At 36.0% G+C, this 19,482-nt stretch overlaps 1 long non-coding RNA gene across 2 annotated transcripts; it reads right to left on the bottom strand.

Moving 5' to 3' along the window:
• Positions 1 to 7,483: 7,483 nt before the first annotated feature.
• On the bottom strand, positions 7,484 to 18,562 carry LOC112977227. 2 transcript variants are annotated; one of them, XR_003257358.1, is made up of 3 exons: positions 18,436 to 18,562; positions 17,089 to 17,191; positions 7,484 to 7,557 (listed from the first exon to the last, which is right to left on the bottom strand). It is a non-coding gene; the product is annotated as an uncharacterized LOC112977227 (long non-coding RNA). The 2 variants fall into 2 exon arrangements; XR_003257359.1 differs by having other exon boundaries at positions 17,089 to 17,168.
• Positions 18,563 to 19,482: the final 920 nt, after the last annotated feature.

Raw genomic sequence — 19,482 nt, 5'->3', positions numbered from 1 at the left:
GTAATCTGGGTCACATTTATTGTCATTGAAAAAAGAGGGAAAAATGCCTTACAGCTGCACAGAAAAGATTGGCCCAGTGGGACAATTTTTGTTTGTAAACCTTAAGCAATGTTGAGGTTAAAGTTGGCAGGACTTCTTGAAGCAATACTGGATCAATATATGGATAACTTCTGTCCTCTGTCCACACTGCTCTAGCCCATGTCTCTTCACATCCTCCCCAATTTGAAGTGTTGTTTCAGGTACCTTGCTACTCCCCTTGTTTGGAGACTCCAGTGTTGAGGGTATTAACATATAGTTAAAGAAACCAGCATAAAACAAGCATGAATTGGCTGTCATAACATTGAGATTTCTAAATATCTATTTTTTTCTTCTTTCTTAGCACTAGGATAATATTTTTATTTAACAAAAAGAAAAGATGAAGATTAAAGGCTGTGGAGGGTCATGACAGGGTTAAACTGGTGGAAAGTTGCAAGTAGCAAGCAACAGGAGCCTCAGACAAATGTACCCAAGGACACTGGTGCAGCTGGGAATGATACATCCTGAGAAAATACAGATAAACCAGCAGAAGCCAGTGGGAACCAAGGTTAAGGGCAAGACAGCTTTTCTAAACAAGTAGCAAGGTACAAGGCATGACCGCTGCGTGCGTGATCGGTGCCATGATTGGCTCCCTGTGACATAATCTGCATGGTGACTGGCCTAGCAAAGTGTGTCTGTGAAGCCACTGAAGCAGCTAACTTTTTAAATATGCTCAGAAATAAATAATAAATGTCTCAGGACGCAAACCCTCCTGAGTCCGTGCCATTCATCTGCCACAAAAGGCTGCCAGGACACTTTGGATATCTTTAGAATTACATGAGTGCTAATAAAATTTTATATTGTGACACAGAACAGCTAAAATTTTGGCAACAACTCTTGTCATTATTTCAAATGGCATTAAACATGAGAAATCTGGTTCTGAAACAATTGTCTTTATATTATTATACAATTTATATTTGGAGATGATTTTTTTTTCAGACTTTTCCCCTTTTTATAGCCATAATCTACAAATATTAATGCAAACACACGTCATTCAAATAATGTCATTAAAATCAATGAGAATTCCTTTACATAACATACCCTGGAACAAGCAAGGCACCTCTACTTACATACAATATTTAAATATATTGTTTCTGTTTCTGGGGGAAAACTTCTTCCTTTACAATAGAATTAAAGATGTTCAGACATTACTTTCTCACTGATGACCCAAGAGTGCATATGCAGTCTCAATCTATTGACACAATTAGATGTCAATCCCCTCTGACTCTGTTTTTCATGTGTTGCAATGGTGTTCCCTTAAGCACTGTTTATGAGAAATAATGCTACTAGCATTGAAAACAGAAGATTATATCACTTCATTGTAAAAGAATATCAACACCTTTTCAGGCCAGAGAGTAGCCTTATGTTGAAAGGTAAGGTATCTGAATCTGCAGGGTAAAACCCAGAGCATCTCTTTCACATATGGTGATAAACATAGACATCCACAGTCCAGGGTCTAGAGTAATCCATTATCACAACTTTACAGCTTTTATACACACTTTCATACTCAAAATGGGAGTGATGGATTGTTTCTCGTATAGTGCTATCCCTGTATTACATTGTCCATGAAAATGGTCTCAAGACCTACATGAACTTTCCGCTGAGGGCTTTACTATTCTTTCTTGACAAATGTATGCAATCCCATTGCCTTGAACTAAATTGATTATGCTAAATTACATTGATTTGTCCTAAATCAAAATGTCCTTTTTTCCTAAGATTTGCCTCGTTCTCATGTATGGCCAAGACTGTTTCTCAAGAAAGCAAATAAGGTATGTGACTTTACTGCAGAGGAACAGTCCAGTAGGAAAAGTGGAATCAAGAGCTGATCCAAAAATTAAGCTTTCTTTTCTTCTCAAAAATAATTCTAGTAATTTTTTTGTTGTTGTTCAATGGGTAGACCTTCAGTTGCCTGTTTCCTTTAAAGATCGTGGAATCATTCCCTTACTCTTTTTTTAATTAAAAAAATCAGTTCTATATTTTATTCATATATTACAAAGATTTTTATATTGGTGCATTCTTCTCTTGAATTTTCATTATTTCTTGGCTTCTAACTCCAGTCAGCGTGCAGTGTAAAGAGTGCTCCCTGGCACTTATAGGCACTTATTGCGAGCTGTATGCAAAATTACTTATTCCACTATCAAAGTGTCACAAGTTTGATCAGACATATACATATTTAATGTGCTCCAAGCATCTAATCTGCACAATGCTACCTTATTTTCTGTCATATTAAATGTTCTCAGTCACTGAATGAAATTAATTTCTGTGCTGAATTGAGATCTGTAGAGTTTTAAAAACTCAGAAAATGTCATGTCTGTGTAAACAGGGAAGCTAAATTAGTGTACCCTGACCCAGCTGCTGAGGGCACTTGACTGTCAATTTTCAGGACTTCAAAAATGAAGATTTTATGAGATACATGTATTGTCAGGAGTAGATACTTGTGATTTTTATCACTGCTATGCTTGTAAATAGTAAAGATGTGAATAAGACATACATCATTGATCACTGAACAGGAAACCTGTTACACAAAGGCCATGTTTCACTGGAAATAATCCAAGCTGGTAGCCACACACCTGACATGTTTTATGTATTTATTGATCAATGTAAGTACTGGGAAAAGCTAAATTCAAAACCTCAGCAGGTAAAGAGTGATACATCATTAAGTTAAGTTAAGCTTTTTTGTTTTAAAAAATGAAATTAACTGTACAGTTTAAGCAGTATTTTCTTATTAAGTATTTTGATCTTAGATGTGCAATGAAAAGATAGAAAGTTAAATATTGGACTGCTGACTTTAACAATATCATAATAAGCTCTCTGGCATACAACACTAAGATTAAGAAACCCAGGTAAGACATAGTTTCAGAACCCTACACTTCTACTTAAACAGCTGCTGTGTTCTGGTTCAGAGACATGAATGCAGGAAGCAGTCCCTGTGAAGTCTCTCTACTGTTCTTACCTACCCACAGAAACAGAGCTAATTTTTTTGATAGTAATTGCTATGTCTTAGTTATTTAGTATACTATCCATCATGAATTTTGCAATGCTAACACATATTTCTTCTTGTCCAGTGCTTGTTCTTTATAGTCTCTACTTATCTTCTCATGTATTAGTTTCACCAATATCTGTTTTATGAAATTTGGTAACACTTTTCACAAGCACACTGCAACTAAAATAACAGAAAAGGTATGTTCGCCTCTAGCAGCAAAACCAAGTAATAGAAAGAAGTGCAGATGTACCAAAGGTGATAGAACAATTCGTAAATTTAAGAGTAGTTCTGGTTTTAGCCATGTTAAAACACATTTCTCCTTTGAATAAAGGCATGATATAATTTAAAAGACTTTAGCAGACACAGCGTAAAGGAAGATGTGTAGATTAAGACCTCTTTGGATGAAAAATGTAGTTCATGTTGCCTCCTGAAAAGTGAACTATCAGCAACTCAGTGTTTGATAGAAGAATTAGCCATCCGATTAATTAACACATACTAATAAATGTGTTTATTTGATCCCTTTGACACTAACAGAAGGAACCAAACGCATATCAATACAATTAAAAGTCCAGTAATAGATGATTTCTCACTGAGCATCCACTTCCAGAAAACCGGTGCTTCAGGAAGAGCAGTATGAATTTTCAAAGAATTATGTTCTACTGCCCACTTAGCTTCCTGCCACCATGCTTCAATTCTGGTTCCTGATTTGGGGTCCAAACAAATGCTCTGGTAGAGCAATTCATTTCTTCAAAGAACGATACCCAATTTACAAAACCTATCGGGTTTAAGTGTTTCCTGGTTGTYGCTGTGCTTGCTATCTCTTTTTTCCGTAGCCTTTGCTTCACCTATTTGGGATGTAGACGATTTGGGGAAAAGCACRTCTTTTGTTCATAGTGCTTAGCAGAACAAGGCATGTGTTCAGTTGCTTTGCTAACATTAATGTAATAAACTTAATATGTAATGATTGTTAACTGAAAAGTTAACAGGTGAAGGCTATAAATAGCATTACTTCCATCCAGTCTACTCTAGGCAAAATAGAGTTGGTTCACATTGTGTACTGTGTAGACTCACACTGGTTCACACTATATAAGACTAGTCTGAGCGAGCTGGTATGTCTATGTGGCAAAGTGCAACAAGGTGCAAGAGGTGCTAGCTGGAGTACCAGGAGAAAGTACAACTATGTCAGCTGTCAGCTCTGGAGCAAGCTTGACTGGCATTTATTCAGGAACCCTCGCCAGACACTGTATGAATGACATAGTGTCTTACCCCCTTTCACCGGAACCTGTTTGATATTGGCATTGTTTCATTGGGAGAAATAAATGCGTGTGATATTAACCTGGGTAAATGCAGTCAGTTTGAGATATAGAACTTACTGCATCTGTACTTTTGTGGTTTGTTACTACCATTGCTTACAGTTTATTATTGTGGTTATTGCTCTACTTTTGACTCTCTCAAAGAGAAAAGTGGCCTTGAATTTTTCTTAAGAGAATCATAAATTTAAAATGTATATAGATAATGAAACAGGAATAGATGATGAACCAAAACACTGGAATACAGGGGAGAGATATATTGAGGCTAATTATACTGAAAGATTCAGATGAGGTTACTAAATACTTTTGACATTTCAAATGGATGTATTCATGATATTTTCAGATCAGTTTCTGCAAAGACCAGCTTCCACATTTTATTAGTTTAGTAATATTCCACACATTTTTATTGTCGTTATTTGGATCTGTATGTGTTTTTGAGGGGTTTTTGGCATTTAGACTTTGACTTTGTGAATGATTAAAACTTAAGGTAAGATTAATAGCATCTAAAACCATTCTAGTTAAAAACATCTAGATAATCAGATTTATTTCTTTAATGAATAACTTTAAGAAACTTTAAGAATTTTGAATGTAGCTGCTGAAGTTGTCTTTGAAAGTCTATTGTAATTTTAAGTTAGACTTGAACAATATAGTCATATAAGGTGAAGAACATAAAGATATGAGATGACTGAAAACTAGTGTTAAAAAGCTGAAGAATGACTAAGTATTTTCATTCATGGATATTATTATTTTCATATGTAATAAGAAATTCAAATAGAATCAGAAATTCGCTTATTTTCCTCTAGCTCTAGCTTCTAGTTGCTATAGAGTAGAGACTTTTTACGGCAGCCATCAGAATTTTATAAAATAAAGGATGGTAACATGGATTTTTGACGTACTGAGGAATGACACGTACATAATACAGAGTTGCTCGTTCAGCAATCAGCATGTATGCTGGTAAGTAGATTTTTCTGGGTTTTTTTGTTTTTTTTTTAAGGGAAGGAGGCCTTTAAATCTGATGTGTGGCTGCTGTCAAGTGTTTCATTTATGAATTCACTAATTTTGAATAAACATAGCAATTTGTGCTTATTCTGTTATAGGCTGCTAGGCTTTGCCAAGTACAGAATCTCTCTGTGTGTACAGGACATCAAAGAAGATCCTTAGCTAGAATAAACCAGCAGAACTACATTGTAACAGAAGTGCTGTTTGGCTCATTAGTGCCACCAATATCATAAAAATAGCCCCTCTCCAGCATCTCCTCACCTAAACCCACCCAAGTGAGGCACTTCCTTTCTCACTGTCATGGCTTAAGTTCTTGTCCCTCTTTTCAAAACTCTTCAATACAGCCGTGCACTTTCCTGTTGCATCTTCCCTCAGGTTCATATTACTGTTAAGAATATACAGTACACTATATGGTAAGATTATGTTGCAAATTTTCATACACATTTAGTGTCTGTGCATCTCGCATGCATATGCAAGTATTATGGGTAGGTGTATCAAAGTTGATTAAAAATCTGGTGTGTAGCTTTTTTTAAATTTGGATTGCAACAGTGATTCATTTAAAGGAAGCACAGAATCTAGGTCTCCTAAATGTATTTGAAGCATTTTAATTGTATATAAGTTAGGCATTAAATCTTCCTTCTTTTAATTGGACAGTCTTAAACTTTAATGTCACTGTCTTGTGAAGATGCATTTTTTTTGTAGTATTGAATTTCTGGGATCAAGTATTAATGAGTTTTCTTGTTGCTTATTTTTATACAGTAGCATCTTGTCTATATGGGGATCAGGGGCTCACTGTAATAAGTGTTATAGAATGGAAAAGCATTTCTGCTCTGAACAGCCTGAAGGCTTCATTAGTAACTTTACTATTTGATATTAAATGCACCCTTATCATAGCCATTTGTATCATCACTGGCCACAATGTTATTCTCTTTTTAACAACTCCTTTGCTTTATGAATTATTTTGAACTGTAGGAACAAATTGTGCTGTTTCTATTAAACATGGTGCCTTACAAAAGCAGGGAACTTTTCTGTCTCTCAGTGAGTCAGAGAAAGTCTGTCTTAAAATAACAACATTTATGAGACTAACAAGACAATAAAAGAGAAAATTTGTTGGTGTGGTTCTTACTATCTTAGTTTCTAGGCAACAGATAAATAAACCCCCATAACCATGTTTTAAAAAAGGCTATCAGAATATCTGAAATACCACTGAGATGAGTTTGATATCAGGACAGAGAGATGTTTCTCCACCTTGACCTAAGCCTCTTTTTCCACCACTGCGCTTTCTTGAAAGGCTGAATCGTTTCCCTCTTGCTAACTACTGATTTACTGGCTATCTCTTCACTACTAGGGTTGCATGTTATGTGACCATTACAAGTATTGGAATTCCTCTTCCTGAGCTTCTTTCCAAATCGTCTTTACTGTTTAAATTGTATATTCTTGAGTCACTTTGAATATTGCATAGCATTGCAAATCAAGGAATATATGATCCTGTCCCAATTCTTGATCTTCCATTTATTTTAGGATTATTCTTACCAGGAAATCTGGGCGCGGGGTGGGGGGGGAATCCTACCTCTCAGCTTATGCTGGATTTGTGTAACACCATTGTAAAAGGTTATCTTCCTCACCAATCCCAAAATAATACTGCAGCATCCCAAGAAGCCCTCATCAGAGCTGTTCCATGTGTGACTGAGGTGGGTATCATTTGCATTGTTTTTTCAAACTCTCTTCTTTTCCCTCCCTTTTGGAATTTCGGTGTTCAGACCAGGTCCATTCCACAGTTAAAAAGATTAAGAGCATTTGATTTATCTGTTTCTCACTGATGCTTTCATTCCTTTTTAGCCTTCTATCTTTTCAGGAAAAAAAAAAAAGAAAATTCTGCATGGAAATGCTCAGCATTATAATGACTAGGTAGCTCAAAAGGAAAAGAAAATGAAAACTTGCAGAAGGAAGCACTGTGTTTCTGTTTCAGCAGAAGCATAGTGTTAGTGTACGGTGTCCCTGCATGATGACAGCTAACCGCCCCAGTGCATGGAGGTAAGTGTTGCAAATCTGAGTTCTAAATGGCCTTTAAGCTATTGGTAACTGGTACTACTAAACAAAATGCTCAGGTACTTACTTATGCTATGATACTAGTTAGATTTCTATATATTCTGCTTGATGATGTACACTTATCAAAGTGCTTCACTGAATCTGGAAAACAAAGAACAAAAAGTAAATAGTTTAAAAAAGTCTAAAAGTCTAAAAAAAAAAAAAAGGTAGTTCAGGCAGTGAAGAGCGATTCATTGTTGTGCAAAAGCACACCAACAAACAAATACTCGAGGCACTGTTCATTTGACAAATCTGTGAGTGATAGCACTTTCTGACAGTGCAGTATGGCAATGCTTTATCCATTTCAGCTACAGGTATTATATTAACTCTTCACAAACCTGTCTCAAGAGATCATGAAACCTCTGGTGTTTCATTAAAGACCTCCAACAGCCCAGTGAAATGGCAAAAGGGAAAATGTTCTTTAGCACTGCTCTGGAGTATTACATCAAATATCTTCCTTAGAGGGCTGACAAACTTGAAAAAGTACTTTCTCCTAACCAAAATATTTATCATCAAATGCAAGGAGTCTAGAAACAAATTCTGTTTCCTTTGTTCCCTCTTTTTAGTTAAGTTGTTATTGATATCACTTCTGAGTAAGACTAAAAAAAAAAATTGATCCACTCAGTTTAATTAATGTCAATTAAATAGCTTAGAAAGCTGAAAGCATATTGAAAGGGTGTTATGCAAATGTTTGCACATCTAATTGCTTACATTACATTGTGCTCATGTGCAAATATTGACATTTGTGACCTATATTTTTTGTACAAAAAGGAAGCTTATATATATGAAGTGCCTAGATTTCCTGATTGTTAATGAATTAAGGTTTCTAGGCGATTTACTTGAAAATATGTAAATGTTATGTCAGTGTTATGACAGTATGCCATGGGGCTACTAATGGCTGCCTTCACTTGTCTTGCCAGTTCCAAAACAAATTTTCTGCTAACGAGACTGAAAGTATTCAGTATTGGCTCCACTGAAGCCAATGAGATACAAACGGAAATCAACACTCCATCCTCATTTATTATTTAGAACTCTGTATTTCCTCACCAAAAATTACCAAGACAGTCTGTATTCTGTTTGTTAAAAGGAGAACCAGGTTTATCTGTACTCTTTTATTCATGCTTTCTCTCCTGTTCATTTTAGTCCTCCTGATTTTTCAAATGCAGGCAAATAATTTCTTCTTCTTTTTGAATACTCACAAGCCCCGTAAATACATGGGGTTTGGTTAACAGCCAACCAAGACAAATGAACTTACACTGTTATCCCTGGCAGAACAACTCAGCACCACTGGGCCCAATTGCCTACACTTTAATACATCTTCTATACAGCTTTACACTCACATAACAAAAAAGTTTATATACTCAGTGTGACTTATATAACCAAAGTGTATAAATCTCATTTTTCTGTCTGTACAAAACTTCAAGCTCTAAACATACTTCCTCATCTAATATGTACCTCAAGGGTACACGAGACACAAACATGAATTGGTTAAAGAATTGGTTAAAAAGAGCTTCACTTCAGTAACATGGTAATGTTCACAAAGGGAAAATCTTGAAAATGGTTCCAAACCTGCCAGCTGCAAATTAGACTGGTTAAAATCAGCACTTAACAACTATTTTCTTAMCCCCTTTCTGACCTCTAGAATCTGAAACTAGGTATTATTTTTCTTATACAGAGAATAATGGAATATAACTAAACACAGAATGGTCTGAAGCCTGAAAACAGACTACACTGTATTAACTGTTTAAAAAAGCAGGCCTTTCAAGTTTAACAGTCTGGTCAAGGCATTACAGAACATGGTCATACTATGCTTGCTACCAGAAAAACCAGTACTTGTCTCATGCATTCTATTTTCACTCATTCTCCCACTTGCACCTATGTCCCAACTCCCTGAAAACTCATTCCTTTTCTTTGTTTCCTTCTTCAGTCTTGGCACATTATTACTTTCCCAAGGACCAGTGGTCACAACAGAGACTTATGATTATGCTTATTTTTCTTAACATCTTCATGAAAGTACCTCTTGAAAAGATAGTGAGGAGTATTTTCTCAAATGCTTTTTAGTGAAACTCAGTAACCTCACAGAGATGGCTTTTTAAAAATTGTATCTAAAAAAGAAAAATTACATTTGACTAAAGTATTTTGCTCAGCTTTTCTTCTCCTGCCAAAAATGTTATTTATTTGAAACTTAAATCTACATGTGAATTTTAACATAGTGTTCTTGTTCTGAGATTGGAGGAGGATGCAGGAGAGTAAAACTACTTCATTTTTGGGCTTAGTTTGTGTGATACAGCTTCTCTAGATTTTGATTACTGGTGTTTTTTGGTGTTGATTGATTTTGAGTGGGCTGGTTTGTTTGACCTGCTTGGAGTAAACAAAGAGGCAGAACAGCACCCCCCCCCCAAAAAAAAAAAAAGCGGGGGGGGGAAGGCAAGCAAGAAGAGTATGCAGCTCATGCTGCCACTTAATGTTGAAAGATGAGACAAACATTTTGCCATGCCAAGGAAGAGTTTCAGCTATTTCACAGAGCAGGAATTTTTTCTTTAGGTGGACTGTGAATGGAAATTGAAATAATCTGGAATTAGGACTAGGATAACAGTTATTAATGCTTTCCACTAAAAATATGCATGAAACAGATATTCTGATTAAAAGGTTTTTAACCACCACTTCAAACTTATGATAGATTTCAGGTATTGACCTGTGAATTTAAAGCACTGATGTGCTTTTTCAGAATAATAATAATGCTGAGTTAGTAATATATCTGCTTCTATTTAGATTTTATTTTGATTGATTTAGATTTTGAGCATGATTTCTGCAGATAATGCCAAGCAGCCTTGCACTTGCACAGGACTACTGCAATCACAGTATGTGCTGGAGGACTCAAATCCTAATGAGCCTTCTCAGATGAGGTGGTGGTTTAGGAGGTGAGTGGAATATATGTTAAAGCAAAAGGTTAGAAGTGAATAGATGGACCATGCTGATGGCAGAAGGGTGATGCAAGCTAAAACATCTATTATTGTTCTCAATTTATGTGGAGATGCCCCCTCTCTCCAGGAATACTGTGGACATACTTAAAAGATTTATCTTTTCAGATGCCCTGGAGTAACTGATGGGTTGAGAAATAGCACGCTAAGAAGTTTTTTTGACGGTGTTGTCTTTTTTATTTTTTAATTTCAAGTTATTCATGTGATTAAGTGTAGGAGCTATTTGTGGAAAAAGGACAGCCATGGGTTGATTTGTTGTTTTGGAGGGAGAAGGGTTTGTTTAGGTTGCTTTTATTAGCCCTTCAAGTTCAAGCCCTTCAAGCTTGCTTTAAAATGTATTCCTCACTGACGAATTCAGGCTGCTAAACTCTAGTGTTAACAGGTTAGAAATATTTTATTTCAAAATATCACCTGCTACTGCTGAATTTTCTTGAAAACTTGTCTCAATGAGCTACTGCTGTCCGTTTAAAAATAATACAGTTCACTGCATATACATGTATTCAAGGCTAAGAATATGTTAGACGACCATGCAGTAGTGAGGGCATGTCCATTATATCAGAGGACTTTATGGTATGGTTTTATTATGGTTATTTTTTTATGTGTATGTTGGGATCTGGCTTAAAATGGAGAGTTCCAGTGTTTATGGCCAGATGTAAACACTTTTGACCTTTTTCATATTTCAAGAACTCCGCCCTCTATAAACAAGGATGTTTTCACTGAGTATCTTCTTTGACATACTTATTGTTGTAATACTTTTTGCATAAAGCAGATGGTTTTTCTATAAAATGACTAGCTTGACACACTGGCTCAGACTATTTGCTCATTTGTTTGCTATCAGTGGTTGAGAATATAAGCTYATTAAAATGGCAATGGGCACAGAAGCTAAAAATGGCAACCTGATTTTTCCAAATATGAGTTGCTGGTGAAGAGTATTGCAATATATGATTTTTTTAAAAAGCTGTTTTTATCAGTTTATAGCCTTTCTATTGATTTTATATTAATGGTAATTTCTGATTACTGTTTTGAAGTCTTTGTTCAATAAATAAGGAAGAAGAAAAGGTATCCACACATTACTGCAAAAGACAGATATATTTGCAGGTGTATATTTTCTGCCAGGTATGTCTGTGAGAGGGGGACATGCACAAGAGAAAGGTGGAGGAAAAAAGGGAAATAAATGTTAAGATAGCCTTGTAGTTGCAGCAGTCACTGGGAACATGATGAATGAGATCCAGGTACTTATTTACCTTAGTAGTATGTAAGCACTCCCAGGTAAGTGCTCTAATCATTGCTCTATCCACCCGGGAATGAAACATGTATGAAATGGTTCTGCGTGAGCCAGCTCTCATGGCCTAGATGGGTGTTTTCTCATCAGTCTGGTCTCTTCCCCTGGCTAATAATTGTTTTTATACTCTGCCCTGAGCCTACTGACACAACAGATATCCAGGTTTCCATAAGCAGCAGAAAAGCATGCTTCAGATTCACTGGCTTTTTCTGTCTGTCCTTAGCAAGTCAGGACTTGATCCAGAAAAGCACTTAAACATATATTTAATGAATTAAGGTTTATCTTTTTCCCTTTGGTGAATGCTCAAGATTAATAAGCAGATGCTTATGTGATTATTTTTTAATGCAAACATGATCTTATATGGTATACATAAACATGAGCACAATGTCCAAGGTCTTGAGATTTAAACTGGATATAATAGTCTCAATGCGGAAGAGGGATTTCTCAGATTTAAACTTTTTTTTTCTCCCCCAAAGAATTCTGTTTTGATTCAAACATCTGGCAGAGCAGGTAACAATTCTGATACTAGTACAAGACACTTACTGAAAATTCACTCATGAAATAAAGATATACAAAGCTATAGCAAAAGATTACACTTGACTAAAATATCTTTATGTAATTTCTTACAGGAACTAACAAAGAAACAGTTGAAACCTAAAGTATGCTTACATAATAATCATGTCGAGTTTAAGAACACAAGTTCATGGGAAAAAAGTCAAGTCTGGGGAAAAGATGGTACGCCCAGTTTTGCCTCAACAACTGTCTCAAGGAGGCAGCAACTTCTGTGGCAGAAACAAATCTGATGGCTTCTGCATAGAAAGATTCCTTCAAATTAAAAAGTTCTCAGTTACCAATGCAATGAGCCTGGCATCTTTGGCGTAAGTCCAGCGATGATACATGGGTGAACCAAAGAAGAATGTGATCACAAGAAGGTCTCGTTATGCCAAGGTATGTTGCATTGCTTATTTTATGTGTGATTTTAGAGCACTGTCTCTACAAAGCACAGCTGTGGGACATACACAAAATCTCACTGCATTCCAAAAATGGAGAAAATTTGTAATTTTAAATTATTTTACCTGAAATGTCGTATTTAATAAATATATTAAAATCCCAGTGGTTAAGCTGTCTGCAGAAAAGCTGTGAATGCACATTGTTAGTGCATCAGAGCAATTTAATACATTCCACATCAATACGATATGAAAGATCACCCTGTGAAGGGAAAGGGAGAATTCAATGCATTGGAAAGGGAAGGTGGGGGGGAGAAAAAACTCCCAGCACAGTAATGAAGTTACCAAWKCCTAACAAAGGACCTTCTTCCCTTATTTTTCCTATTAGTACTCTTTCTTTAGAACTAAATACAAGCAGTATTTTCAGTATACCATCTTTGTGTTCTGTTAAAAACTGGGACTTCTGGGACATATGACATCTGTTTTCATAATGACTCAAGCAAAAAGACATTAGCTCTAATAATTTTACTTCCTACCTCACAAAAACTGTTGGATTCCCAAGTCTCAGGTTAGAATCTTGATGGTGCTTTTGCTCCCTTTCATGAACATTGGTAAATCCCATTGAAGGTACCTGCTATGCCTCATTCCATAGCAAAATATTAATTTTCATTCCTCCTATGAGGAGTTATTAAAAAAATTGTCTTCCATGTTTATTAGTTGAAATATTGTATGTTTGGGGATTCAGCAAAGCATATCTCTGTTAGTAAACTTATTGACTAGAAAATGCCTACTAACATCTCCAAAAGCCTACTTCAGTGCTTTCCTGAACTGGGGCTTGAATTCATAGGCTGAGCCACCACTGTATCATGACAGTCCCGTAAAAGCTGATCCTTCCAAGATGCTCTGTTTTTTTCTGCAAAATTCCACAATGAATGCATGGGTTTGAGATGACCACTCTTTTAGTCTAACCAATTTTGTAATAAATTCCACCTTCTAGTCACCATTTATGCCAACTTTCTGGCAGTTAAACTAATGACTTTGTAGATGGATTTGTCAGGCGGTTCCACAGAAATTTATGTGGCCTGTGCTGCACTGTGAAGTTTAAAGAGTGGCTATACTACAGAGAAGGGAGGGAGGAGGAACACATGAGAGGCACAAAGCAAAATGTGAAAGTAAAAGAAACATGTAACTGTAGCCAGAAACAGTAGGAATATTCCTACTTTAATGAGGAAAAAATGGAACGAGACAACAAGAACTAATAGCATTGTTACTGGTTATGATGTTTCCTGCCTTGCCCATAACTTTCATCTAACCTGCTGCTCTAACTCCCCACAGTATTTCCAAATAGAAACAATATTTTGCAATAATGCAATCAAGTGATAGATAGTGATATATATCTAACAGGGATGCCTATAGTAACCTTAACTTCAAATTGCCTGAGTCCTGGACTTTCAGAACTCAATTTCATTCTCCATGAGTATCATTTTTAGCTAAATTGAGCTAACTTAATAATTTTATTTTCATTATTAGATTGTGTTTTATATCTCTGGAGAGGACCTGCAAATTCTTTTCTGAATCAATAAAAATGAGGAAACTTTGTGGGAAAGCTGAGACCTTCTTAATTACTGCATCTTTAGCATGAGACATTCTTAAAGGACTTCTGGCACTTGGAATAAATTCTAGCTCTTAATGACAACTTCATGAATATAAATGTAGAAGCGCTGCAGGGAACTTTATCACAGCTTCAAATCAATTTGATTTTTTGATGGATTTTGCCAGAGTAGTAATGAAATACAGGCTTTTTGAAAATCAATTCTGGGTCACTTTGATTTGGTTTTAAGTTAATTCCATGTACTTCTGTAAATGGTTAATGGTTCCATTTTTATGGAACCACGATGAAATGTATTCTTACTCATGAATACAGTAAACCCTCTGTTTCCTTAAACAGATAGAACTGATGATAATTAAGACTTTAAAACTGTCATACCAAGGAAGAAGATATTTAAAATGATTGATAACTTTAAAAGCACTATGTACTCAGGTTATTTTGGCATCTCCTTTTCTAAATTCTGTACCCACAAAATTTACATTTAATTGAAAATGATGTCTCACTTGTAACATTGTATACTTGGTATGAAAAGCTAAAACATTTGTATAGAGATCAGGTCATCTTGAAATGTGAAGTATGCCTTTCTCTCCAGACTACAGTAAGACTGAAAAGTACTTTAGAGTTCATGCCAATAGCAGTCACACACTGTTGTACGCTAAGTGCAGATGATACTAACTTGCCTTTTACCCACACTATTGAAAGCCTGAACTAAGGCTTATTATACCCAGATCTTGAAATCTCCAAGGCCATTAAAAACAAAGGACACTAACTTGCTTGGGTTCACCTTGATATCTACTGTGGTTGACATGATGCTGCAACTAACTGCTTCTCAACACCTAATTCACCCAGCAGTGTGTTTTTTTTGCAAACATCTTGTCCAGTTACAATTAGCAGAAGCCATCGCTAGAAAAACCTGCTTGCTCCTTATGTAGCTGTTGTGGTACAATAGAAAAGGTGACTGTGACAATTACCACAGCTCATATGAATTGCCAGTATTTAATCCACAGAGAGCTGTAAGTATTTCTTGAGGGCCTTATCTTGCCAGCATGAACTAAATCAATTAGAAGATGACCTATCAAGCTGAGAGCAGGTCAGATACTGTCACCAAGTTTAGGGGCCCTGGGGAGTGGTTCTAGTACAAAAAGAACTTAATGTTCAGAGGTACTTTAACGTCAAAGAAGGAGGTGCCTACTAAGTTACAACGTCCATGAGAAAGGATTATGGGGACTGGAACTGGCAATTATGAATACAGGCACCTGAAATTAAAAGTCCTTTTCTGGATCTCATTCTTAATGTGTCATCTTAAATGTGAGTTAGTTAATTTATCTTTAACTAACTTTTATTGAACTTATTGTAAAATGTACACCACAGCATTTTCATCAACTAGTTCTAACGTAGCTGAGTGATTGCTATTTGATAATTCACTGCCCAATAACAAGCAAAAAGCAACAGACATCAGCCTTGGCACTGCCAGAACTGTGACTCAGCAGTTAACCTATTTTAGTTGCATATTTATTGCATAAATTTTTTCTTTAAAACTTTCAAAGGGAGGTTTCATCTGTAGGAAACTGAACAGTCCAAAAATGTCAAATCAAGATCACTGCCCAGTTTTTATCACTTGCTATTGAGTTAGGAAGATTTAAGATTACTGGACATGCATCTGCTAGCACTTCAGATAGTCTTCTGCCTTGATTAGTTTTTTGGTAGCCCCAGTAGATACTATGTTGGTTGACATAACCAGTAAAGACTTATGTTTGATCATGATTAAAACTGGGTCATCTTGTAAAATTGACCTTATATACAGACATTTTAGAACTGAGAAAAATAGCAGTTACTGCAATGTCAATTTTTCTTTGAAGTACAAAGACCAATTTCAGTATTTAGTATCTTAGCACTTGTAAAACTTAAAGAGTAGTTGTGGAAACTAAATAATTTTAAGTATCCGGGCATAAAGGACTTCTTTTCTACATTCATTGTAACATGTACGCATCCCAGTTAATGAGAAGGTTCTCACTGACTTAAAATCTGAATGAGTCTGTAAAGTGTACTTTTACTATATATATATATACACATACATGTATATATATAGTTTTCATATATATAATGAGTAGTATCTATATAGTAAATATATTTCAGGATCATTAATATCTTCTGTATTGTACTAGAAGAAAGATCAGTCTCCCTCCTAGAAAAACACTTTTTTTCTTATTTGATGTTGAAGACTTTGCTTCTATCAGCTCCTGTTCCTTCTATTAGTGTGCTGTTCAGCAGATGGCCCACAGGAACAATTATCTAAGGGATGGACTCAGTGGAAGAGGAGAACTTGATTAATTTGACATTAGCGCCATCTGCAAAAAGATCAGAATTTTCCTCATTCCTGTGCTGGAATTCCTAACTTACAGAGGATATTTAATTTCTGTTGCATGAATTGTTCATATTTTCCTGCCTTTGAGGATGATGCCAAAAAAAGCCATTCTGTAACCATTGCTGACAAAGACTCTAATATGATATTGAACGTAGGGAGCAGCTCTATAGTCACATGTCAAAATCTGTAATTTTAATGTGTTTATTTTATTATACCTTTTGTCAATTTTAACCATTAGATACGGTATCCCTTTGCTTGGGTAGTTATCATCCAAACTATACTTCGTTTTGGTAGACATGAGAAAACAGTAGAAACGATGTCAGAGAAATAGTGTAATATTAAGCTGTTTTGACTGCATTTCAGCTGTATTTGACTGACATCAGAAGGGGTTCATCCAGTACTAAAATTTGCCTGTATGCAGCAGCTGGGTGACTGGTGACTTGACTTACCACATACAATCTGGCATGTTAGGAAATGAGACCTAGAAGGTGTGTGTCCTCAGCAGGAGTATCAGTTTCAGAGGCCTGACCTGTTGTGAAACTTCAGCAAGAACTGTTAGAATAATTATATATGTGTGTGTATTTTATATATATATATATATATATATATATATATACACACACACACACACACACACACAAATACATACATATATACACACATACATATAAAAAAATACATATATACATATATATATATAAAAAATCTCATAACCTCCCCCAAATTCAAACATCAACATTTCCCCCCAGAGAACAACCTACGCCATTTAGAAAAAACAGAGCATGGCTGCCTATTGTAGAGCACAGCCTTCAGCAAAACTTCAAAAAATGGAAAGACAAAAACTGCATGTTGTCCCACATAACTGCAAGAATAGCTGTCATGTGATCTTTAAGAAACTGTATCCATAAAAACTGAAGTATCAAATTTCTTCACACCACAAGCAGTTAAATGAAGTGCTTAAAAGAAGACTCATAATCTTATGACCATTCACCCTTCTCTCATTAATTAAGACTACAGGGAAAGAATTGATGGAGGAACTGAGCCCAGACATAATTGCCACCAATYCTAGCTGTTACTGCAAAGGCCTTATGAGAACAAGGAATCAATAGGACCTAATTTAGGACTTCCACAGTCTTTGACTGTTGCAAAAAAATGAATGCTATTAGCTTCAATTATCCTCTAATAATAACTATTATCTGCTTTTCTCTTAACCTTAGTATTAACAGGGATCTTCCAGACTCCCTTCTGAGTGTAGCTGGTATCTGTGTTTTACAGTTGCCCTTCAGAATTATTATTATGGCATTTCTGGGTCAGTAGGTGATTATGTAGTGACCCCAGACACAGAGAAATTTCTGTGTCCTGGCCCTCAAATTATTTTTATCAGTGCAAAGCTGTCAGTATCAGATAGTTCACTGACTGATTATGAATGATGACAAAGGACAGTATTTGAAATATGGTGTCACCATGGAAGGTGCCAATTTTTTCAGAAGTTAGAATAGTTTTTATTCAAGAATGCATTACATCAAGCAAATTGTCAGTACTTTCATGAGACTGAAAATGTTTTTAACTACTTTGGCAGCTGTTCAGGTCTCAAAGGCTGGCTGACCTACTAAGTGTTTCCCAAACAATTCATTTCCATGTTTGATAAGACCAATGGAGGATCCTTTGAGGAAAAGTAAGTATCAGATTTTAGCATCGTTTTCTAAATCCCATATTTCTCCCATTTTTCTCTTCAAGTTAGTAGAGTTACACTTACAGATAAGTTATGCTTATCCATAGTATTTGTTTCCTCTCACCATTTATGACTTGTAGAATATAAGAATTGCTTCCAGTTCCTCAGATAAGCAGCTGTTTCAGTACTGATTAAGATACACTTTTGACCAAGACTCAGTGGAGCGGGCTTAGTCACTTCTCTGGTTTTCTAAGCTGAGGAAATAACAATGGGGAGAATCTTTGCTAAGATTTATGAGCAATCCTCTATTGTCCAAATAGAAATCTACAGTCTGTATTACAGTAATTCTAACCACTTAAATGTATTTCATATTTTAAAGTATGGGTTCGAATACAATGACATGGGTGTAAGCTTTAGGATCCTAAAGAGCAGCAGTTGGATGCCACTAACCCAAATTTGCATCCTCAAAACCCCAAATCAGTATCTGTTTAAGTTTTTGCCAGAAAAAATCCTGAAACTATCTGACTTAACAACTCTGAGAAATTAGCTGCCTACCTCATGCGTGAGGTTTTTTGAGTCAAAAACCAGACATTTCCCATGCTTGTTTCCTTTCTGAGCACATACTGGTTGGAGCTTTGCAAAAACCACAGTGGGAGGAAGCAGCGGTGATGCTCCATAGCCTTTCTGCCAAATAGGATTATGTGGGATGTAGCTCAGGTTAAAAATACTGTCCTGCCCACATTGACTCAAACCAACATTTCCCTCCCAGAATTGTGTCTTAACAACGACTAGGAGAAGGCTCTCCATGATGTGTTTAAACTGTTTGATTTTGCATGGAATAGTTAAATATTTATCAGAGTGAGAAAGGACATATGAGTACCCTAGCAGTTAGGGCTCTCACCAGCCTGGGTTCACTGTCATTTCTATGCTTAAGAAATATTTCAGTATTCTGAAGTTTAGGTATCTAACTAAAGTGAGAGTTCACTTTATCCAAAACTCTTTACAGATGTAGAAGACGACCTGTTTAAAGATCAAACTCAACCTCGGTAGTTCCTTATTCCATCCATCACTAACAGTAAGCAGAAGTTTTTTCCCTTGAATTCTGGATTTGGATTGCTGTCTGACAGATGAATACAGACCCCCCCCCCTTTTTTTTCTCCTCTATTGCTCC

The sequence above is a fragment of the Apteryx rowi genome, unplaced genomic scaffold, assembly GCF_003343035.1.
Source record: "Apteryx rowi isolate R43461 unplaced genomic scaffold, aptRow1 scaffold_809, whole genome shotgun sequence".
In the NCBI taxonomy this organism is placed as follows: Eukaryota; Metazoa; Chordata; class Aves; order Apterygiformes; family Apterygidae; genus Apteryx; species Apteryx rowi.
This window is presented reverse-complemented; position numbering and strand designations above follow the sequence as displayed.